The sequence below is a fragment of the Acomys russatus genome, chromosome 18, assembly GCF_903995435.1.
Source record: "Acomys russatus chromosome 18, mAcoRus1.1, whole genome shotgun sequence".
Taxonomy (NCBI): domain Eukaryota; kingdom Metazoa; phylum Chordata; class Mammalia; order Rodentia; family Muridae; genus Acomys; species Acomys russatus.
Genome location: NC_067154.1, coordinates 9,684,103 through 9,708,785, shown reverse-complemented (window position 1 = coordinate 9,708,785; position 24,683 = coordinate 9,684,103). Strand labels below are relative to the sequence as shown.

General features: G+C 45.9%; 1 protein-coding gene and 1 pseudogene across 1 annotated transcript in view; both read left to right on the top strand.

The window, feature by feature from the left end:
* Positions 1-24,683, top strand: part of Dpysl2 (dihydropyrimidinase like 2) — a 103,297-nt gene that overhangs the window by 17,653 nt on the left and 60,961 nt on the right. The gene's annotated exons all lie outside the window — the stretch shown is intronic.
* LOC127201954 (prohibitin 1-like) lies at positions 1,130-24,610 on the top strand (annotated as a pseudogene).

The window sequence follows — 24,683 nt, the reverse complement described above, 5'->3', positions numbered from 1 at the left end:
CTAGTGTCCTTACCACAGTCAAGGCCACAGTACTCCCATGCTGTGGACTCAGCAGCCCTGTCCCCCCAGGGTTATATGACCATGCTGCAGTGATTAATGTTCTCATTGCTGTGACAAAACACCTGGCAAAGCAACTTCAGGCAGGAAGGGTTTGTTCTGCCTCACAGTTTGAGGGGATACAGTCCATCATGGCAGGGCAGATACAGCGGCGTGAGTTTGAGGTAACTGGTCACATCGAATCCACAGTCAGTCAGCAGGCAGTATCTCCCTTTTACTTAGTTGGAGATTCCAGTGAATGGAAAAGGGTTTTCACATTGAGGGTGGGTTTTCTTCCCTGATTAAACCTTTGAGGAGATGCCCTCATAGACAGACCACCCCCCTCTTTTATGGGGCTAGGAAATGAAGAAAAATGAGCATGACTCAACAGTAGCAAAGGTGAGCTTTACTGGGGCAGGGGTGGGCATTCTGAGACACTCCTGAAACAGGAACTCCTCCACAGCTGGAGGCCCAGCGGAGAGAAGGATAGACCACCACCCGTGCATAGAGGACGGGGGACGGTATCCGGGGTGGGATGAAGATCTGTGTCCAATTGAGTTTCTGAGTCAACAAGCTTTGGAAGGTGACAGCAGCAGGGGACAATTGTGGTCACTTGGCTCATCACTTAGCTCTGGGCAGCAAACGCTGGGTCTGGTTTTTGTAGAGAAGAAAGCTTGGAATGGTTTGAGGCTTACTGAGGACATGTAAGGTCATTGGATGTGTGCGTTTTTGAGTTTGGTGCTGGCTAGCTTGGAGCTGGCAGCTCCAGTCTGTGTAATGAAGAGACAGACCTAGAGGACAGTGCGCAGGCTTGCCTTCACCCATTTTATAGCTGACTTCCACCAAGCCGCACGGTCAGTCTTCTGCCAGCTGTCTCTTTTGTCGTCCTGTTATGTCAGAGTTCCTTTACATCTTTAAAAAGTATTGAGGGCTTTTGTCTTCATGGCTTGTATGGACATTTCACATTAGAGAATAAGGCTTGGGACTAAATATCTATTCATTCATTAAAAATAATCATAGTCGTGGGAGGAGGGGGGGAGGATTCATGTGGCGGTCAGAGTGAAAGCAGGTGTGAGTGGCTGCAACAGGAGTCATGGCTGCCAAGGTGTTTGAGTCCATAGGATAGTTCGGCCTGGCGTTGGCAGTTGCAGGAGGCATGGCGAACTCTCCCTTATATAACATGGATGCTGGGCACAGACCTGTCACCTTCGACAGATTCCGTGGAGTACAGGACATTGTGGTAGGGGGGACTCACTTTCTCATCCTTTGAGTAGAGAAACCAATTATCTTTGACTGCTGCTCTCGACCACGGAATGTACCAGTCATTATCTGAAGCAAAGACCTACAGAACGTTAGCATTGCATTGCGCATCCTCTTCTGGCCGGTGGCCAGCCGGCTTCCTCGTGTCTAGACCAGCATCGGCGAGGATTATGATGCGTGGGTGCTGCCATCTATCACCACAGAGATCCTCAAGTCGGTGGAGGCTCGCTTCACTTCGATGCTGGAGAATTGATTACCCAGAGAGAACTGGTTTCCAGGCAGGCTAGCGATGACCTCACAGAGAGAGCGGCAACATTTGGGCTCATTCTGGATGACGTGTCTCTGACACATCTGACCTTCGGGAAGGAGTTCACAGAAGCGGTGGAAGCCAAACAGGTGGCTCGGCAGGAAGCGGAGAGGGCCAGATTTGTGGTGGAAAAGGCTGAGCAGCAGCAGCAGAAGGCAACTTATCTCTGCTGAGGGCGACTCCAAGGCAGCTGAGCTGATCGCCAACTTGCTGGCCACAGCTGGTGATGGCCTGATTGAGCTGCGAAAGCTGGAGGCCCCTGAGGACATTACACACCAGCTCTCCCGGCGCTCTGGGAACATCACCTACCTGCCAGCGGGGCAGTCCGTGCTCCTGCCGCTTCCCCAGTGTGGCCTCCCCTGCTTCAACCAGGCTCAGACCAACCAGGCCACAGCCTCGATCTTTTTTAACTGGCGCCTTCCTTCTGCCCCACCCACCCCAGAAATCACTGTGAAATTTCATGATTGGTTTAAAGTGAAGGAAATAAAAGTACATCACTTCAGATCTCTAATTATAAAACAAAATCATAGTTCTGGTAAGAAGAATTCATTCATTAAAACAAACGAACCCAACGGTAAATCGAATGATTTAAATAACAATAGACACAATATTTGAACAAGAATAGCTACAAGGCTGGGCGTGGTGGCGCACGCCTTTAATCCCAGCATTCGGGAGGCAGAGGCAGGCGGATCGCTGTGAGTTCGAGGCCAGCCAAGGCTACACAGAGAAACCCTGTCTCGAAAAACCAAAAAAAAAAAAAAAAAAAAAAAAAAAAGCTACAAGTTTCTACCATTGTGCCGATTTCATCTTCTCTATCATCTTTGGATGCAGAGCTTGCAGCTGTTTAGACACCAAGAGACAGATGTTGTAGCCCTCAGGGAAAATAGTTTGGAGAGTCTTCAAAACACCAACAGAACTACCAGAGTGAATAGGGCGTGGCCCAGGAGGCTCCCCTTACAGAAGAGCTCTGAGTTTGTATGAAGACTTCAAAGAGTTGGCTAGGAAGCTCCAGAGAGTTCTAGACAGAAGAAAGAGACTCTCAAGGAAGGGTTATTTAGAACACTTGAGCTGCAGAGGGGCCTGTGTGCCTGCAGTACCGAGCCAAGGGGAACAAACTGTTGGGAATTTCATGGGGAAGGGGAATAGACAAGAATTTTGTTGGCCATCCTAGAATGCTGGCTTTGATGCTTCTGGGGGGTGGGTGCAGTGCAGGACAGTGACACCATAGACGAGGTTCTCAGAGGGCTTCTGTGGACAGCAGTGAGAGTGAGGGGCTGCAGGAGGCTCTGTAACAGGTCACGTATGGGATGGTGGTGACCGGGGCCTGTGGGAGGGAGGGGACGGGCTCCAGATGGAGGAGCTGGTGGGAGATCGTGGGGTGGAGGAAGCTGAGAAAGAGTGGGAGGGTATGGCAGTCTCTCTGTTCCCCACTTGGATAAAATGAGATTCAGAAACTCAGGGAGCAGGATGCAGGAGGAGCAGCCCGAAGAGAGCTCAGACTGACTTCGCTATGGACATTTTGAGGGTGAGGTTCCTGAGGGACATTTTATGTGGGTGTCACATACTGGCTTTCTGTGAGGGAGGGTGATTTGAAAGCCAAGGATAGCTCCAGAATGAGAGCAGTCAAATATCAAATTTAATGTGTGCATCAAAACTTTTTCTGAGTACAAAAATTAAAATTAAAGTAAAGAGGATGTCAGAACTATCGTCCAGGCCTGTCTTAGTCCTTATGTTCCTATAATCAACTAGCTGAGGCTATATAGCATTTGTTTTGTTTGTTTTTTGAGACAGGATTTCTCTGTGTAGCCCTGGTTGTCCTTAGAACTCACTTTGTAGACTGGACTGGCCTTAAACTTAGAGAACTGGTTGCCCCACCAACTGGCTGCCCCACCAACTGGCTGCCCCACCAACTGGCTGCTCCCCTGACTGGCTGCTCCACAAGTCTGAACTTTCTCCACAGGACAGCATGGGCTGTGACAGCTGTCATGTGCTGTGAGTGGGGTGGATCAGGAGACGAGAATAGGGGTAGGTAGGGACTTTGATGGGTATTCAGGAAAAGCAAGTGGGCTGTTAGGCAAGGTCCCCTGCATTCATATATTCTTTTGTTTTGGGGAAAATGGGATCCTTGGTCGCATTTTATAGTGAGGAGAGGTCCTGGACACATTGGATAGTAAGAGAGGTCCCAGCAGTGGTCAGGACAATGGAGATGAGGACATAGCTCCCTCACGAGGAGGCGTCTGCCTTCCAGTGCAGAGGTGGCATGGCTCTGAGGGTGAGGAAGGCATGGGGCTCGAGTCAGAGGGCAGAACACTTAAGTCTCATCTTTTTGGTGCCAACAATATGTACGGCAAGTTAGGGAAGAGTAACTTCTGGAGATAGCTGGGTTTTGGCAAAAGCATATTTTAATTGACATATATCCACATACCTTAAAATTATCCTTGAGAATTGGGCATGGCGGGGGCATACCTGTAATCCCAGCACTCACCTTGTCTCTTTCATGTCCTGTATGTTTTTTCGCCCAACCCCTGATTCTTTATTGCCTGTTTCCATCCTCTTTTAGTTTCCTTCCTAGTTTTCTTAGGTTTTACCCACACTTAAAGCCTTTTGAGCATTATGGACTGGGAACCATATATGAGGGAGAACATGAGGTTTTGTCTTTTTGGGGTTGGGACATATCATTAATATTATACTTTCCAGATCTATTTTCCTCCAAATTTCAGAATTTTACATTCTTTACAGAAATAAATATAATTTCATATTCTTTATGGCTGGCCACAATGTCATTATGTATATGAATACATTTTCAGTTTCCACTCATCAGTGTCTGTGTATCTGGTAGTTTCTATTTTCTTGCTGGCACAAACAGAGCAGCAATGAACACAGAGATGTGCAAGTATCACTGTGATAATTTATGGAGTGCACTGACTATAAAACTCACTTCTTTAACCTGTGCGGCACAGTAGCTTTTTCCCTCTCTCCCTCCCTCCCTCTCTCCCTCTCTCCCTCCCTCCCTCCCTCTCTCCTTCCCTCTCTCCCTCCCTCCCTCCCTTCCTCCCACCCATTCTCTCCCTCCCTCTTTCTTTCTTTCTTTCTTTCTTTCTTTCTTTCTTTCTTTCTTTCTTCCTTCTTTGTTTCTTATTAGTTTTTTGAGACAGAGTTTCTCTGTGTAGCCCATGCTGTCCTGGAATTCTCTTTGTAACCATGCTGGCTGTGAATTCACAGAGATCTTCCTGCCTCTGCCTCCCTAGTGCTGAGATCAGAAGCACATGCCACCACCAGCACCTGGCCAGCTTTTACTATTTCTATAAGCTGTGCACCATCATCGAATATTTACTAAGCATTTCTATTGTCCCCACCCCCAACCAAGAGGTCTGTTAAAAGTCCCCCTTTTCTCCATTGGTGCCTCTGTCAGTTATTAATTTCCTCTTTGCCACTGTGGATTTGTTCATTCTGGAGATTTTATTTATATGAAAACAAATGCATAATATAGCTTTTGGTGATGAGCTTCTCTCCCTGAGCATAATGTTTCAAGGGCCACTTGCAGCACGTGCCAGTAATCCATTCCTTCCTTCAGGGCTGAATGGTACTATACTGCACAGATATACATGGTTGAATCACTACACAAAGGAGTTCAGTCTGAGAATGGCGTTGCCTAGTATATGGCAGTTTGAATAAGAATGGCCCCCATAGGCTCAAATATTTGAAGGTTTAGTCACCAGGAAGTGGCACTGTTCAAAAGGATTAGAAGGATTAGGAGGTGTGGTCTTACTGGAGTAGGTGTGGTTTTGCTGGAGGAAGTATGTCATGGGAGGTGGACTTTGAGGTTTCAAAAGTGCACACCACCCCCAGTGAGTGCTTGAGCTTGCCCCCTGCTCCTCCCACCCCACTCCTCCACCCCCGCAATGGCTGTGGAACAGATAGATGCTCTCAGCTACTGCTGTAGTCCATGCCTGCCTGTTTGCCCCCATTCTCCTCATCATGATGATAAGGATTAGCTGTAGAGGAATTTTAATTCAGAACACGGCTGCTCTAGCTAGAGATCACATCCAAACACCTTCTAGGTTTGTGTGATCCGGCTGGAATGCAAGCATGCCTTTAATCCAGGAGACAGAGGCAAAAAGATCTGAGGTCAAGGCCAGCCCGATATACAGCAAGTATCAGGTAAAGAAAAGCTTGTATCCAGGCATGGTGGTACACACTGTTAATCCCAAACAAAGAGTGTAAAATTAGTTTGTAGAAGGAAGCACCCAGGTTTGAAAGTGATGTTTAATTGAGTGGTAGAAAAAGTGATGAATCAGAGGAAATTTGACAGAGTAGAACATACCCAACTCTCACAAGAAGGAAAGGGAAGCTACTTAAGGGAGCAATGCAGAAAGAGAGAGAGAGAGAGAGAGAGAGAGAGAGAGAGAGAGAGAGAGAGAGAGAGAGAAGGTAGTTTTACTAGGTCAGTAGTAGAGAGAAAGGTTACAGAGAGAGAGAACAGGCTAGACTCAGGTGAAGACCAAACAAGCCAGAGAATGAGAAGGAGCCAGAAGATTAGAAAAGATTGCTGGAGTTCTTTGAGGCCAAGCAGAGCAATTCAGAGGCCCAGAGAAAAGCCAGATTGAATAAGTCAGCTGGGAGAGGAATGTAAGACAGAACAGCTGAGTTGAATCAGCCAGCCTAGAGCTGAGTAAGAACAAAAAAGGGTAAGCTTATTAAGCAATAAATCTCAGAGGTGGAAAACATCCTAGGCCTAGGTTATAAGGCCTAGAAGCTTCCAGGACTAGGCCTAGGTTAGCAGGCAGAGGCAATAAGCCTCCGAGAGAACAACTGAAACAGGCGAATAGAAGTTCTTTTCACGATTGCCTTGGTTTTAGGGTCTCTTCCCAGCCATAGAACAGTATCTAAGACACCTTGTGACTTAGCTGTTGTGGGAATATTATAGAGTAGCATTTCCATGAGTAATTTTCTCATTGCTTAGGGTAAGAACAGTGTGTAAGATGTCCTGATTTGGGTTGGGAGAACCAGTTACCGCAGAGTCATGGCTTAAACACTGAATATTTATTCCTCATGGCTGCTTAGCCTGCATGTCTGAGACCAGATGCCACCATGACTGGGTTCTGGTGAGGGCACGCTTCCTGGTTGCAGTCTGTAAGCTTCTTGTATCCACAAAGGATACCAGAGCTTTCCCCCTGCTCCGCCCTCCCCCTAACAAGGCAGTTAGAGTACATGCCAGCTCTGCACTCTCTTTATAAAATGAGAGTGCTAAGTCCGTACATGAGGGCTCAGTCCCCATGAAATGATGACCTACCAAAGACCCTCCCTCTAAATACCATCACATGAGTAGCGAACCTGAGGGACAGACATGGAGACCATAATGTTAGGGTTGCTTAGGGGATTCATTGTATACTACTTGAAGTTCTTAGGTAAGGAGCTGAAACAATGTGAAAACTCCTACAGTCCCAGCACTTGGGAGGCTGAGGCAGGAGAATTATCAGTTTGTGGCCAGCCTGGGTGACATTGTTAGACTCTGTGTCAAAGAGGAAAACAACAACAATAAGAAAAAGCTGTTACCTCTTAAGGTTTGTTAGTTGGTTGATTGTGTGTGTGTGTGTGTGTTTGTGTGTGTGTGTGTTTATGTGTGTATGTGTGTGTGTGTGTACGTATACAGGCCTGTCATTGTTGTGGGGGTCAGAGGACAACTTGTGGGAGTCAGTTCTCTCCTTTTCTCATGTGGATATTGGAAATCAAACTCAAGTCACCAAGCTTGGTGTAAATGCATTTACCTGCTGACCTTTCTCACCAGTCCCAGTACTGTGTTTTTGATCTGCTTATGCAAAACAGAATGTGAGGATTTGGATTTTGGTTTCAGTGTAGAGACCCACGCATCATTTTTATGGCTTGGGATATAAATCAGTTATTTATTTACATGAGCTAGTCAGATGAGATTATTAACTTCTTGACATTGCTTTGGAATGAGCGTGCCATTGATACATGTTTTTAGTGATTTTTTTCCTCTGTCTGAATTATACATGCTGTGCGGGTTATATGTTTTAAAAAGGGAAGTTTTAGGTGGGTTGGGCATGGAACAGTGGATTTATGAAAGGGAGCAAACTATGTTTGAACAAACAGGAATTTGGAATTAAGCCTAATTGAAGGACTAGAGAAGCAAATTTCGGGTCACGTACAATAGAGAGAAGCGACGGCTGTGATTCTGAGTGTAGCCGCGTGGATGAACAAGGTGAAGGTGAGAGCTAGAAAGATGTGGCCACCTCCTCACTGGGGCCACCAAAGGGACTCCAGGGATTGGTGAAAAAAGTGTGGTAAACTTGGTTATCTTCACAGCTGTAATGGAGCTTGTTTTGACTGGTTCTTTCTTTTTTCTCTTTCTTTTCTTTTGTTTGTTTGAGACGGGGCTTCTCTGTGTAATCCTGGCTGTCCTAAAACCCAAAACTTATAGATCAGGCTGGCCTCAAACTCAGAGATCCGCTTGCCTCTGCCTCCCGAGTGCTAGGATTAAAGGCGCGCCACCGCCCAGCTGGTTCTCTTTCATTAGCCAAGGCAGGGTTTGAACTCACAGCCTTATGGCTGCAGCGGTTGTCAACCTCAGTGTTGAGACCACATGTACCTTAATGCCTGCTTACAAAGATGTTGTGGGGGCTGGAGCTGTGGTGACATCTCAACAGGCAAAGTGCTTGCCTCGTAGGCCTTAGGACCTGAGGTTGACCTGCAGGGCCCATGTTTTTTGTTTTGTTTTTGAAGCCAGGCATGGTAGAGCATGCTTGTAATCCCAGGAGGCAGGTGGATCCCTGGGCTCCTTGGCTAGGCTGTTTAGCCTCTTTTGGGAGCTCCAGGTCAGAGAGAGATCCTCCCTCAAGAATCAAGGTGGGGGGGCTGGAGAGATGGCTCAGAGGTTAAGAGCACTATCTGCTCTTCTGAAGGTCTCGAGTTCAATTCCCAGCACCCACATAGTGGCTTATAACCCCTTGTAATGAGATCTGGTGCCTCCTTGTGGTGGGCAGGCACATGTATGGACAGAATACTATATAAATAATAAATAAATCTTAAAAAGAAAAGAAAGAATCAAGGTGGATAGCTGCTGAAAAAATGACAGTCAGGCTTGTCTTCTGGCCTCTACACACTCATGCACATGCATGCACCTGTACATACATGAACACATACATATAAATAAATAAATAATATTTTTGTGAAGAGCTTTTTTCTTTTTCTTTTTAACAAAGAGTTTATTGTGGCTTAAATGTCCAGAAGACTGGAGGCTGAAGTGGGGGAGGAGGTGTGGCGTGCTGGTAGTAGCAGGAAGCTGGATTGTTACATTTTCTTTATATATAATTTAAAACACTTTCAAGTTTAAACATATTTTGACCAATTTTTCCCTCTTCCAAGGTTGTCCAGATATACTCCTCCTCTCCATCCACTTTAAATCTTTATCAAAAATCAAACCAAACCCCAATGCAACAACAAAATGCCTCAAATTTAGAAAAAAAAATCACCCAAAAAGAAAAGGCAAAACAAAGCAAAAAACCCCAAACAGGCCAGTGACAGATCTTATCTCAAAACTCAAGATGAACAGCTGCTGAAAAAGGATAGCTAAAGTTGTCTTCTGGCCTTTACACACATGCACACATACATGCACCTGTACATAGACACACTGAACATACATGAACACACACATACACATACATAAACTGTAATCTCCACTTAATTTTAACCATATAAAAGCACACACACACTCACACACAAACACACTCACACACACAAACACACACACACACACTCATTAAAAAACAAAACAAAAGAACCTGTGGAGTCAGCTTCTCCTCAGCATGAGGTCTGTCCTGGAGTGGTTGATATCCCCAGTGTCACTCCATTGGAGGAAACAGATTTTTCCTCTCTAACAGATATAAATGGCAGTTCAGTTGCTAACCTTTACCCTAGTTTCCTGGCATTCATTGATTCAGTGATTCATTCAATCAATTATTTTAATGCAACAAAATAAAAATATAAGATAAAACAAAAACTAACACATCCAAGATGGACAAAACAAACAGAAAGACCAGAGCCCAGGAGAAGGCACAAGAATAAGGACTCACTAGTCTGCCCACCCAGGAATCCCACAAAAACACTCACTGGAAGCCATGATACAAGCACAGCTGACCCGATGCAGACCCATGCAGGCCCTGTGCGCGCTGCCTCCGTTTCCGTGAGCTCATATGAGCTTTACTCGTGTTGATTTAGAGGGCCTTGTATTCTTAGTGTCCTCCATCCGCCTTGGTCCTTACATTCTTCCCATCTCATCTTCCCCTGAGCTCTGAGGCAAGGGATTTGACGAAGACATCCCACTCAGGGCTGCGTGTTCCAAGGTCTGGCTGTGGGTCTCCATATTTGTTCCCATCTGCTGCAGGAGGAAGCTTCCCTGGTGATGGTTGAAGAAGGCACTGATCTATGACTGTGGCAGAATGCATCATTAGGAGTTATCTTATCACTACATTATTTTTCTTTTCCTTTTTTTTTTTTTTTTTTAATACCAGTATTATTTGGTTTTTGTCTTAGGTTCCTGGGCCATCTAATCTTAGTTTCTTGCTCGCCCGTGAAGTGTCAGGTATGGCTTCAGCCTCATGGAATGGGCCTCAAGTCAGGTCAATTATTGGTTGCCTAGTCCCACAAGCTTTGTGCCACCATTGTCCTAGCATGTTTTGCAGGTGGCACACCATTGTAGATAGGCTGGCGTGGTGTTCACATTTCTCTTTTGATAGCATGCAGAATGCCTTCCTGTACCAAAGATGCTGGGACAAAGGGGTGTTGCTGTGGTTTTTAGCAGTGGGGTCTTGGTGTCAGTTTGTGGAGAACAAACTATAGTCTTAGCAAAGCCTGGGTTGTTTGGAGATTCCCATGAGACCCATGGAAAGCCTTTTTTTTTTTTTTTTTTTTTTTTTTTTCGAAGATGATTTTCTAATGAGTGACTTAAATTAATATGTTCATAACTAAATTAAGGGCTAAAAAACCCCAGGTAATTACCATTGAACTCATATTGTTGTGTAAATATTTAGATAATTGGGGCAAAGTCTTAAGATCTGGGGAAGCATCTTTACCTACTCTTGGCCCATCTTGAAGGCCATCTACTATGCTTTTGATCTGTTTATACAAAAGGGAATGTGGGACGTGAACTTTTGCCTCAGTGTAGGGACAAACATATCAGTTTTATAAAGGCATGGCCTTGGATATTTGCTTTCCATTGTCGTAGAGCCAGCTCTGGGCCAGCTGCCCCAGAGGCTTCAGGGTCAAGGTAAACTCAGAGCTTCAGGATGAGGAAGCAAGGGGCCCCAAGTGCCAGCCTTTGTGAGGCTTTTTTGTTTTGTTTTGTTTGTGTGTGTGTGTAGCTTTTAGTATTTTTGTAGGATTGACTTTGGTATTAAAAGTCATTTAAAAGTGTTTTAAATTATTTGGAACTCATGCATGGCAATGCACATCTGTAGTACACAAGAGTGCTGGAGAGCGGAAGCAGAGGACTGTTATAAGTTCAAGGCTATCGGGGTCTTCACAGTGAGTTCGAAGTCCTGGGGAAACACAGTAAGAAAAACAAACAAAGAAAGAAACAACAACAATGAGAAAGACTTTGGATATGCTAATTTTTCACTTAGCTTCTCTAATTGCTGACGTTTTAGTGCACTCCCTCTCTCTGTCACCCCTGCACTCCCCAACTATATGTTTTTTTCTGCATCACTTGAGAATATGCTGTCAACTTGTTGCTCTGTCATCATTTGATACTCTAGCGTGCATTCCTAAAAACACAAGACCATTCTCACGACCAAAGTCAGAAAATCACCACTGACACGGTACCATTCCTACTCCCCTGAGACTCTGAACATTACACTGCTGTTTATTGATGGCCTTTGGTGGATCCACCGTGTAAGGCAACAGTTCTCATGTCTCCTTAGTATTTCAATCTAGAATAATTAATCTTTGCCTGAGTTTTTGACTCTAGCACCTAATGGAGATTACGTGTCACTTAATTTGTAGCCTGCCACTCAATGGAAATGTATCAGGTGGCTCTTTGTGATCTATATGTTTTCAGCAAGCTTCTTAAAGTGATTCCAGGTCTCCTCCAAGACTTTCCAAAGTTATGGGGTACAAGATGTCAGTGTGTTCCATTACTAGTCAGTTTTGCTTTGATCACTGGCCATGGTGCGGCTGCCAGATGTAGCTGTAACATTGACTAGTAAACATATTATGCTTTATGGGGAAGTGTATCACCAGCAAGATGGCATGCTAGGATGTTCCAGTGACCAGTGACCCAACACAGAATCTGAGAGCAGACAACTGGGTGCAGGAGACCTGCAAGAGTTCTGGGGTACAATGCAGGAACAAGAAACTGAATGGCACGCACAAGCTGAGGAAGACCAGAGAAAAGTGTGGCAAGTGTCAGAACCCGTGCCATCCCCTCCTGACACACACTCTTTGTGGCTGCTCTGAGTGTTCCTGTGCTGTGGAGATCAGCATTAGCATGATAGTAAGTGTGGCCATTAACTAAACCTAGAGGGGTCTCGCTGACCATGACTTTGTCACACAGGCAGAAGGCCATCTCAAGGAGCCTAATGTCTGCATGCCATGGGGAACATCTCAGCTCAAAGAGTTGAGTGAGGCCTTCTTAAACTCTTCCCCAAACCAAAACCCAGGGGACGATTTCCAGCTCATTTCATGAGTCATGACAGGTTTGCCTTGATTTCAAAATCACACAAAGACACTACTAGGGGGAAAAAAAAAGCCACGGGCCAGAATTCCTAATAAACACAGATACTTATAAATGCTCTCAACCAAATGCAACCTCACATGGCTGCACATCGTGACAAGGTGAGATTTGCTTGAGAAATACAAGGATGTTTTAACCCAGGCAAACCAACCTACAACATGCAGACAAAGTGAAAGAAAAACCCTACAAAGCCATGTAAAGAAACGCAAAACAGCTTTTTGTAGAGTCTGACAGTTGTTCATTAATAAGCCTCTCAATCAAGCAGGTATAGAAGGTGTCTTAGAGCCAGGCAGTGGTAGCACATGCCTTTAACCTGGCACTCTGGAAGCATAGCCAGATGGGTCTCTGAGTTTGAGACCAGTCTGGTCTACAGAGCGAGTTCTTGGACAGCCAGGGTTGTTACAAAGAGAAACTCTGTCTAGAAAAACAAGCCAAAACAAAAAAGGAGCTGAAGGTGTCTTAGTTACTTTTCTACCACTGCAAAGTGACACCATGACCAAGGCAGCTCTTATAAAAGAAAGCTTTAAGAAAGTTTAAGTGGGGGCAGCTCTTGTAAAAGAAAGCGTTTAATTGGGGGCTTGCATACAGTTTCAGAGGGTTAGTATTTTATCATCGTGGAGGCAGGCAGGCAGGCATGGGTGCCGGAAAAGTAGCTGAGGGCTTTACACCCTGATCCACGGGCAGCGTGCTGGGAAAGAGAGAGAGAAAGACTGGACCTGGCATGGACTGTGGAGACCTCAAACCTCACTCCCACTGATACTCCTCCTCTGATGAGGGCACGCCTCCTAATCCTTCCCAAATAGCTCAACTAAATGTGGACTAGCTCTAGATTCGGTGGGAGACTTAGTCTCAAGGGAATAAGGTGGAGAAGGATGGAGCGGGACACCTGACTTTCTCCTCGGGTCTCCTTCTACCTACACACATGTATGTATACACCACAGAGAATGGGGTGGGGGCATTTCCAAAGCTAGTCCCATAACCAATGGGGACATCCAAAAGTTTTCCTCTGAGTTCAGAGCAAAGGAAGAATAGCCTAAGCCTTTTGAAGACAATTTGCCTGTATTAAGATTCACTGGAACATCAGAACCAATGAATAAATTCTCTCTCTCTCTCTCTCTCTCTCTCTCTCTCTCTCTCTCTCTCTCTCTCTCTCTCCCTACACACATATCTATTATCTATCTATCTATCTATCTATCTCTACCTACACAGATATCTATCATCTATCTATCAAAGATCTATCTATCTATCTATCTATCTATCTATCTATCTATCTATCTACATACCTATCACCTATCAAAGATCTATCTATCATCAATCATCTATCAATCAATGATCTATTTGCTTACCCAGCTATCTATCATCTATCTATCCATTTACATTTATATCTATGTCTATAGCTATAGCTATAGACATCTTGATTTTTTTTTTAAAAAAATTACTGTTTTGAGACAAAGTCTTACTATGTAGTCTAAGCTAGTTTTAAACTTGTGATCCTCCTGCCTCAGCCTCCCTTGTCCAGGTATTACAAGCATGGATCACACGCCTGACTTCAATCTTGCTTTGGTATATAATAAACTATCTTTAAAAAGAAATTTAGGAAACAATTCCATTTATATCTTAACAGAAGAATAAAATATGTGGGAATAAATGTGAAAGACTTGTACATTGTGTTGTGTTGAAAATTACGCACTCTTCATAAAGGAATTAAAGAAGACAAAGATAAATGGAAAGGAATCTCATGTTTATTTTTAGAATTAATATATTTTTAAATATCTGCACTGGATGGAGAGATGACTTGGAGGTTAAAATGCTTGGCCCCCAGAAGTATGAGGACTGGAGTTTGGATCCCCAGAAATCCAGATAAATGTTGGGTAGGTGTGGTGGCCAGCCTGTAATTCCAGCCTCTGAAGGTGAGAACGGGATCCCCAGAGCATGCTTGGAGCCTGGCCACACCAGTGAGCTCTGGGCTTGACTGAGGGACCTGACTCTCGAGGGTGATTCCACATCCTTGGGCCTTCATATGCTTATGAACACATGTGCACTCACACACATGCAAAAGCATGTGCACACACATGAATACTGGAAAAAGACAAACAAGCTATCTGTATCACTAAGCTAGTGATAGACAGTGATTTCCTTCAGATTCTGTTGGTGCTCTTTAAAGAAATAGAAACCAGTTTTAACTAACACAGAATCACCAAGGAGAGTGTCAACCTAAGCAGGTTTTTTAAGCAAGAAGAACAGATCTGGAGGCATCAAAGTTTCTGATTTCAAAATATGTTACAAGCTGTGGTGATAATGTCATAAAGACAGAGGCACAACTAAATATGGTGCCTAGAAGTCAAATCATGTGTTCTGGAGATGAAGACCAGTGGTGGAGCACTTGCCTAGAAGTGTGAAGGGCAGGGTTTGATCTCAGCACTGCAAACAAACAAAATCTTCCAAACCAACTACCAACACCAATAACAACCTTTACTAAAAAAAGTAAAGAGCCAGACAGTGATGGTGCTCACCTTTAGTCCCAGCACTCAGGAGGCAAAGGCAGGTGGAGCTCTGAGTTCAAGGCCAGCCTCATCTATAAAGTGAGTTCCAAGACTGCCAGGGCTACAGAGAGAAATTATCTCAAAAACAAAAACAAAACAAAATGAACAACAACAAACCAAAACAGAAAAGAAAAGAAAGAAGAGGAAGAGAAGGAAGAAGAGGAAGAAGAGGAGGAAGAAGAGGAGGAGGAGGAAGAGAAGAAGGAGGAGGAGGAGGAGGAGGAGGAGGAGGAGGAGGAGGAGGAAGAAGAAGAAGAAGAAAGAGAAAGAGAAGAAGAACGAAGAAGAAGAGAAGAGAGAAGAAGAGAAAGAAGACGAGAAGAAGAAGAAGAAGAAGGAAGAAGAAAAGAAGAAGAAGAAAAGAAGAAGAGAAGAAGAAGAGAAGAAGAAGAAGAAGAAGAAGAAGAAACGAAAGAAGACAAGAAGAAGAAGAAGAAGAAGAAGAAGAAGAAGAAAGAAGAAGAAGAAGAAGAAGAAGAAGAAGAAGAAGAAGAAGAAGAAGAAGAAGACTGGAGAGATGGCTCAGAGATTAAGAGCACTGGTTGCTCTTCTAGAGATCCTGAGTTCAATTCCCAGCAACCACATGGTGGCTCACAACCATCTATAATGTGACCTGATGCCCTCTTCTGGCCTGCAGGTGTACATGCAGGCAGAGCACTGTATACATAATAATAAATAAATATTTTAAAAGAAGGAGGAGGAGGAGAAGAAGGAGGAGGAGGAGAAGAAGGAGGAGGAGGAGGAGGAGGAGGAGAAGAAGAAGAAGAAAGCCCTTCACCCCATTGGCCAGCCAATCCTTGATGAAGGTGCTAAGAACTCACCCTGAAGGCAAGCCAGATGCCTGTATCATGCAAGGCAGCAGCATCTCTCACTTATTCCATGGCAGGAATGAAAAGCAGAACAAGCAAGTTGGAAGAGAGCTGAGCAATTTCTTACAAAACTACACATGCTTTTGCCAGGTGACCCACTGTCCTCTGCATGGAAATGTTTACAGCAGCTTTGGTCATAATTGAAAAACCTTTTAAAAATATTTTTTTGAAAGATTGGGGTTTTTTTGTTATTATCTTAATGCATACACGTATTCGCCTGCATGAGTTTATGTGCACCATGGGCCTGCAGTGCCCTCAGATTACAAAAGAGGCCATCAGATCCCCTGAAACAGGATTTACAGGTGGCAGTGAGCCGTCGTGTGGGTGTTGGGAACCGATCCTGAGCCATCAGCAGGAGTAGTAAGTGCTCTCAACCCCTGAGTGCTCTCTCCAGCTCCCAAGATAGATGCCTTCCAATAGAGAAGCAGATAGACAGTTTATCCACTTGATACAATAATTACTGATAAAAGCAAAGGGATTATCAAGCTGTGAATAGACCTGGAGAACCCTAACCATGTACGGCTGAATGAAAGAGGCTCATTTTGGAAGGCTACTTGCCTATGATTTGGACAACATGATATTCTTGAAGAAACAAAGCAATAGAGTCAGCAAGAAGATTGGTGTTTGCCAAGGGTGTGTGTGTGTGTGTGTGTGTGTGTGTGTGTGTGTGATAATCTGTAGAGTGCAGGGGCCTTTTTTTAGTGCAATGAAACAATTCTGTATGCTACCGTAATGGTGGTTACATGTCACTGACTTTCATAACCCATAGACCATATAGTCAAGAGTGAAGCTGCTGGGCATGGTAGTGTATGGCTCTAATCCTGCCACCTGAGAGGTGATGGCAGAGGATTAAGAGTTCATTTACATTCTCAGCTACACAGTGAGTGAGAGGCCAACCTGTGCTACATGTCATCCTGTCTCAAAAAAACCAAACCACAGGAATGAAGAGTGAACTCTAGTGTGAGTCATGTTCTTTAATCCTAATGTGTCAAATTGGATATGGTGGCTCATGCCTGTAATCCCAGCACTTGGGAGGGTAGAGATTGGAATATTGCCATGGGTTTGAGGGCCGCTTGAGCTACATAGTAAATTCCAGGTCAGCCTGGGCTAGAATGAGACCTTGAATACATACACACACACACACACACACACACACACACACACACACACACACACACACACACATGCATGTATATATGACCTTGCACACACACAAACACATATATGTTCACTAATGGTAACAAATTTGTCATGGAACATAAGATGCTAATGTGTTAATAATAAGAGAAACTATTTGTGGGAGAGGAATATGGAGCTCTTGTTACTTTCTGCTCATTTTGTTTCTGTGAACTTAAATGCTCTAAAATCAGGTTTATTCATTTTTTTAAAAAAAATGAGGTCATAATATATAATAATACACTGTAACTTACTTTTTTTTTTTAAGATTTATTTATTTATTACATAGTGTTTTGCCTGCATGTGTGCCTGCGGGCTAGAAGAGGGCACCGCATCTCATTATAGATGGTTGTGAGCCACCATGTGGTTGCTGGGAATTGAACTCAGGACCTCTGGAAGAGCAGCTAGTGCTCTTAACGTCTGAGCCATCTCTCCAGCCCCGTAACTTACTTTTATTCATTTAGTAATATGTTGTGGACACTAACAAGCTAATAGTTGTTGAAAACAAATAGGTAGAGACAACAGTTAAGTGTCACTGCCAGGTTCCTTAGCCTAAAATATCTAAAAAGTACTCCTAAGGTTGACCAGTTGCCAATTCTGTGTTAGCTATCTTTCAACAGAGCAGGGAAAGATGCCGGTTGTCATGACTTGAGAAGCTAATAGGAAGGGAAGCTGAGGAAGTTCAGACCATGAGAATAGACTGCATTTGCCAAAGTAGAGCCATGAAAGAAGGGCAGCGACAAGGCAAGAGCTGTTGAGGACACAAAGCCTAGGCTAGTGAAAGGGCTGGAACATTTCCCCAAGGTCAAGGGAGTAAAGAGTAGGAAGCAAGAGGTGAAGATCTAGGAGAGAGAAAAGGAATAGGAACCAACACAGCTTCTGGAATAGTCCTCAGCTGGACAACCTCTTCCTTTCTGACTGCAGGGAAGAAGAGAATTGTACTCTGGGAAGAGTGGCGCATACCTGTAATTCCAGCACTTGGGTGAGCTGAGGCAGAAAGATCAAAAGTTCAAGGCAAGCCTGGACTATAATGGTGAAGTCTTGTCTCGAAAGGATAAAGTGGGGCAGGGGAAGAAGGGTAGGTGTGTGTGACTCAGTCTCAGGAGCTCAATACTACCCAGCCCAGCTTTACGTTCTTAGTGAGCAGAAAGTGAATTCCCCAAGGCCATTAACTGAGAGATGGGGGCAGGGTGACAGAATCAAAGACATCTGCCAGGGTGAGTAAGGGAAGGGTGCAGTGCAGACATTGGACCATGGGGTCTACCTGGGAATGAAGAAGGGATTCTTTCACTCTTGATGGCGTAGTGAGGGAACGAGGGCTGGGGTAGCTCTGAGAATGGCCGAGTCACTGAGGTCATGAGACTGAAGGAGAGAAGGGGAGGGAAGGAGGAGAAGGTAAGATAGAAGAGGGAGGACACAGAACGTGTATGTATGGATTTTATGGAGATTGAAAGTCTAGACATTGTGATGGCAGCCAGTGCAGAAAGAATACTGCAGCTGAAACAGACAGACCTCAGGTTTTATGACTTGAGCACAAGAGAGATTTGTAAGAGCCTCAGGTGGGTCTTTACATGAAAGCCAGTTTAATTTGGATGAAATAAGCCTTAAAAAAACAAAACAAAACAAAACCAAAACCACCAAACTCCCTCAATCACTCTAGCTATATCGCAGGGCTCCACACAGCCACATGGGGTGAGGGGGTCACACTCCAGTGGAGGTTTGCGCTCAGACATGGACACATTGCAACACTCTGTCAGTGCTGCTTTGTGAAGTGTTGTTGTGGGGGACGGTACGGTAAGATTGGGCATCAGAGGAAAGGGCCCTGGCAGAGGCTTGCTCTCTTGCGTGCACACATGGGCCGCTCTTCTGGGCTGTGATTCTGGTGAGCAGTGAAGAGCTGACAGTGTTGGTTCAGTATGGGATTTCTCCATTCCACGCCAATTTTGCCTATTGTGCTCTGAATGTACAAACAGTCACACCCACTGTACATCTGGTTTTCCATATGCCTTTGAGGTAAACATTCTTCTGTCAGTGGGGAGAACCATTAAGGTTTTTTTTTTTTTTTTTTTTTTAAACTTTAGTGTCCGTCTGTGCTGGTTCTCATGATAGGAAGTCCAGGGCTGCCTGGAGAAGCCAGTTTCTATTGGGGTGGGGGTTAAGAAGAAAGGGATGGACTTGGGGGATAAGCGGAAGTGCTTTAGGAGTCAGGGTCAGGGCTAGAAACCAGTGGAGACAGAGATGGTAGGTCAGTCGTGTCTTCCTCTCATACAAGGCAGGGCCTGGGTTCAACAAATGGGGCTTCTTGGATTTGAATATTTCTCTCACTCTAGTGGGAAATTGTGCCTGACTGCAGTCCTCTCTGTGCCTTAATTTCTCCATTTATATGATAGAATGCCAAAACACATCTTGTAGGGCTTGGAGAAGGGGAAAGATTTGTATTGTATTTTTAAAAAAATGTATTTAATTTGAATGTTGCCAGTGCTAGGGATCGAACTCAGGGCTTTGCATATTCTAGGCAAACTTTACCACCGAGCTGCACCTGCACTGGAAAATGTGTTTAAGATCTCAGCACTGGGACTGGATGGGTTTGTGCGCAATAGACGCTGTTCCCTGCCTTATTAGCTATCTAGCAGCATTACAGCAGATTGCATTGTCAGCAGAAACCAGGCAAGTCGAAAGCTAGCAGTAATCTTTAGCACTCTTTTGTAGAATGAAAGAACAGATCCTGTTGCACTTTGGGGGAGTAGCAGAAGTTCTGAGTAGGGGTAAAACCTTCCTGCTAGCTCATGTTCTTTTCTTAGTTTCCTCTTTCAGAACTAGAAGGTTTGCGTCTGTGCCTCAGTGCCCAGAGGAGAATAATCTTCCTGAACTTGGCTGTGGGAGACTCTGGACCTGAGGATGGAGCTAGAGTCAGGTGATTCTGTTGGGCAGACAGGCTAAGGACTCTAGGACAACTAACTTATAGGCTCTCTCCCATTGTGGAGTCCATCCCGCCGGGATCAAGGAGAGAACTATATGCATACTCCTTATCCGCCACCAGAGGGCAGACCTGAGACAGGAAGGCCAGAGCTAGGTGCTGTTAACGTCTCCAGCAGGCACAGAGACCCCCCCCCCCCAAGGACAATCTATATTCACACACATTGGGGTGCAAGGTGTGTAATGCAGGGTCCTTTCGATAGTATCTGTGCTAAGTGGAGACTGGGAGAGAAAACTTGCTTCTGTGCAGTACCTGCTTTCCTCTGAGCCCTCTTGGCCTCACCCTCAGGACTCTTCCAGGCCCCAAAGGGGCAGTTCATATCTACTCAGTTCTGGGGGAAAAAACCAGTGTATGACTTCCCCGATGGTCCTCACTGGTCACCGTCTGGAGGTGGTAGTGGGGCTGGCCTCATGTATGGCTGCTTAGCTGTCTTTTGGCAATTTGGGCCCTTTGGGGTTCCATAGTCGAGGAAGCAACCGACGTTGCCTGTACTCCTCTGCCGCAGAGCGTCGTAGCCAAAGCCCTTTGATTTTGGCAACGCAGGGTCCCGACTCCCTCTGCTGGGCGCTCCATCATCTTACCCTCTGCAGACCACATTGGAGGCTGCAGCCCTGTGCAACTATTGGCTGCCCTGGCGCAGAGGTTCGTGGCTTTTTCTTCTTGGCAACATCTAGGTTCCGATCTTCCCGTCAGCACTTTGTTTTCCCAGTGTCCCTTTTCTGTGACATTCTGAACACTGTGCCCCCGGGTGCTGCAGAAGCAGAAATAGGTACCTCAGCTTTCCCACATTGGGGGGTGGGGGCAGGGAATGAAACTACGAACCGTGTGGGGGGTGGGGTGGGCCTGGACAGAAATCACACTAGGCAGCGGTTGAGGAACTGAGAGCAGCCAGTCACCCTGGTGCATCAGAACGACGGCCTCCTCAGCCCACACCCTCCATGTCCTGGTGTAAACGCTGTATAAAGGCCCAACGGGTGTTATGTGGACTCCATCCGTCTGCACACCCATCCTTTCACAGACTGGAGTCCTCCGGCTGCATTTTTTTTTTTTTTTTTTTAATAAGGGTGAGCAATCAGTAAGACGTTGTAACAGAAAGAAAAGAAAAGAAACGGAGACTGACCCTCCCCTCAGGCCGGCTGCTGGGGTGCACCACACAGTATATAGGACAAAGGTATCACATAAGCACGAAGAGGAAAGATGGAGTGGAGAAAGCAGCAGCTCCCGAGGACTAGGGTGTGGCTCCACCGTGGAGTGCTTGCCTCCCAAGCATAAGGCCCTGGGTTAGAGCCCTTCTTCCTCACTCTTCTCCAAAATATAACTTCCGAAAATGTAGTAGTGAAGACGTTTTCCTGGGACACCTTGGATGGTTTTGAGGTTCATCTTAAAAGATTAACGAACCTCCCCGATTTCTGGCTTAGTTAAACACGGCGGTTTTGTTAGGACAAACAGTATAAGGACATAGGCAGCTTCCTCTTCCCTCTCCCGACAAGAATACGCTTTGTGAGCAGAATTCTGCTGTGGTTCTGCGGACCTGGGGAAGGGGAGTGGTGTGGCCAGAGGCAAGTCCCAGCACAGTGACAACGCCAAAATAACGACTGAGCCTGGGATGGTTTTGCCATGGTGGTAATGTTGGAGAGGCTGTGGATTTTACCTTATCAATGAAGCAACAAGCCTATTTATTCATTTATTTATTTATGTCAGTACAGGGGATAGCATCTACATTTTCTGGAAAAAAAAAAAAAAAAAAACCAAACAGAAAAAACAAAACAAAAACCAACCAAAAACCAGAAGTGAAAGAAATGTGCTTTCTCACCTCTTTTTTTTATTTTGAGATATGGTCTTGGTAAGTTGACCAGGCTGGCATTGAACCTGTGCTTCCCCCGAGCAGCTGCAGTTACAAGCCTATGCCACCAGGCCTAGCTAAACTCAACGGAGCACTGGGCATGCTAGGCAAGCACCCTACTACTGGGTGGTATCTTTTTCTTCTCTGCAGGGAGAGGTTTGCTTTGAAGCTCTGTGAACCTGCTGAGCATGGGGATAGGGTGGGAGGCCAGGGGGAGGAGCCTGCGACTGCGGTGAGGGCTGAAGGCAGTCCCTGGCAGGGCGTCTCCAACTCACCCCTCAGCTTATTCCCCCAGTACTCTCAGGTAGACCCCACTCCTTGCCCTCTCTTGGAGCTGGGTGAGGGATTACAAGGAGGTGGGCTTTGGAAGAGATAGCGAATACAGAATAGATTCACCCATGTTGCCACACATTTAATTTAAAAAAAAAATATTTATTTATTGTGTGTACAGTGTTCTGTTTGCATGTATGTCTGCATGCCAGAAGAGGGCACCAGACCTCATTATAAATGGTTGTGAGCCACTATGTGGTTGCTGGGAATTGAACTCAGAACCTTTGGAAGATCAGACAGTGCTCTTAACCCCTGAGCCATCTCTCCAGCCCCCACACATTTAATTTTTAAACACCCAGAAGTCAGGCTGGAGACCAGCTTCCAATATCCTATTTCCAGATAATGATTTCCTAGGAATTTTCCACTCGGTGTCTTTAACGATAGTTAACAAATAGAGTTCGCATTAACCCATCTGTCACTGTGGATGCTTCTTTCCCACCCCCCCACCCTGCCCCCCTTTATCTTCTTGCATGGAACTGAGTAGTAAGTTTGCTAAGATATGCAAACTACAATTTTTTTCCTTCATTAATTACAGTTGTGTTTTTCTGGGCCTTCTATGTGCCAAATATTCTCTTATGCTCCAGTTAGTGCCGCAGATAAATCAATTTTAGCCTTCTGTCTCTGGACATTTATGGGAAGAAATGCCAATTATCATGGGTTAAGGCCATTGTGTAGGAAGGCTGTAGGAAGGAGCTTGACACTAAGAAGATGGACGGATGAGACAAACAAAATGCTCCATAGCAAATCGCTAAATAACACCATGTATTTAAACTCATTAAGATCAAGAGCAGGAAAGCGCTCAAAAACAAACAACGTAATGTAACTGTAACTAGAGGTTATTTTGTTTAAATTAATTTGAATCTCATTATCCTTGTCTGACAAGTAGTTATTTTTCCATGGTTTAATAGGGCTTTCCTTCCCCCACTGACTTTATAGCTGGACCTTACAGTTTGCCTTTCCCAGAGAGCAAAGTGTTATATTTTTTGCTTTATTTCTGTCAATCAGTCTATGATATTGCCTAGGTGGGTCTTGGTCCTCCTGCCTCAGCATCCTGAGTGCTGGGATTATAGGGCCCACCTACTGGCTGACACCAGTATTTAGGATTATCAAGTTTGCCCTGCTGGTGCACATCATACAGTTGGAACAGGAAGCAGGGACTGGCTTCCGTTTTCAAGATGCATAGCTTAAATCGAACTTGAAGGAACTGGCCAGGAGTGAAGCCTGCCTCTTGCCTCACAGCGCCCCCCTCCTCCTCCTAGACTTTTAAGGCAGGAATTGAAAGGGTAACTTTTACACCTCCTTTGAGGTTAGAAAGACAGAAAACCTCTACCATGGCCAGGAGCAGAAAAACAAACAAACAAACAAAAACAAACAGGGAACACACAGAGCTCCAGAATAAATCTATCTGGCTAATCATCGCTGAGTAGGTGTGAGCCAGTTGCACAGATAACACCCTTCTCGAAGACTGCCCAATGACCTAGATTAAGCAGTGACCACGTGCACACTTAGATCTCAAGGTGAGAAGGTCAAAGCCATGCCTCAGCAGAAGCTCTGTCATCTGTCTGGAGACCTTTCCTCGGGTCCTCCGCACCAGCTCTTCCCTTCCTCTGGGATTGTTCCTGATTTGACACAGTCAAAGGCTCCCAGGCCTCTATCACCACTAGGGCCACTAAGGGAGGCCTGGAATGACATTCGTGACCAGAGGTTACATTTCTCCATGACTCAGTTTCTCCTTTCTGTGGGATATAACTTCTCTTATCTCTTGTTCTTACTCCGTCATAACCCATTATGTCGCTTTTGGCCTCAGGACTCCCTTGTAGCTAAAGTCCCAGCAGCTTTTCCTCCTCAGATCTGCAGGCACCGCAACCACACAAAGGAGTCAGTCTTGGTGTACCAGCCAAGAGGGCGACTGGGGTGCTAGACTGGGCCCTTTTTGCCCCACAGACGTTGGCCTTCATATCTTGGATAGTCTGCAGTCACACACACACACACACATACACAAAACTGGTCTAGGGCGGGGCGTCTGGTGCTGGGCAGCCCACGACCTTCCCGGATGCTGTCCGTGTTCCTCCAGCCGGCAGTCCCCTGCCGCAGCAGGGCGGAGGCTGCGCCAGGCGAGCAGGGCGGGGGAGGCCGCGGTGCAGTCGCGCGCTCGCCGCCAGCGAGGCCATTGGCTCTGCGCAGTCACCCCACGCGGGGCTGCAGCGGCGGCCTCCGCGGATTGGCGCGCGGGCCCGGGCCGTACCGAAACCCTTCCGTCTCAGGCTTGCGCCCCCTCCTCACCCTCCCGGGACGATCACCCCTTCATTATGCCCTGCATTGCAGATGCAGCATCTGGGGCCGCTGCCAAGCGCAGTCCCCGCTCGCCCGCCCGGGCTCGGAGAAAGGGCGCGAAAGGCGCGCTCCCCACTCGGGCGCACGCACCGCGCCCAGCGCGCACTGCAGCAGTGGCTGCCTGGGCGCTGCGCCCCGCCCCGCCTTTCTCATTTGCATATCCCACGATCCTGGCCAATCCGTGAGTGTCTCTCGCGAAGCGGATGGCTTTTGCCTGGGAGGAAAGGGAGTGGCTGATGGCGCATGCGCAGTGTCCGC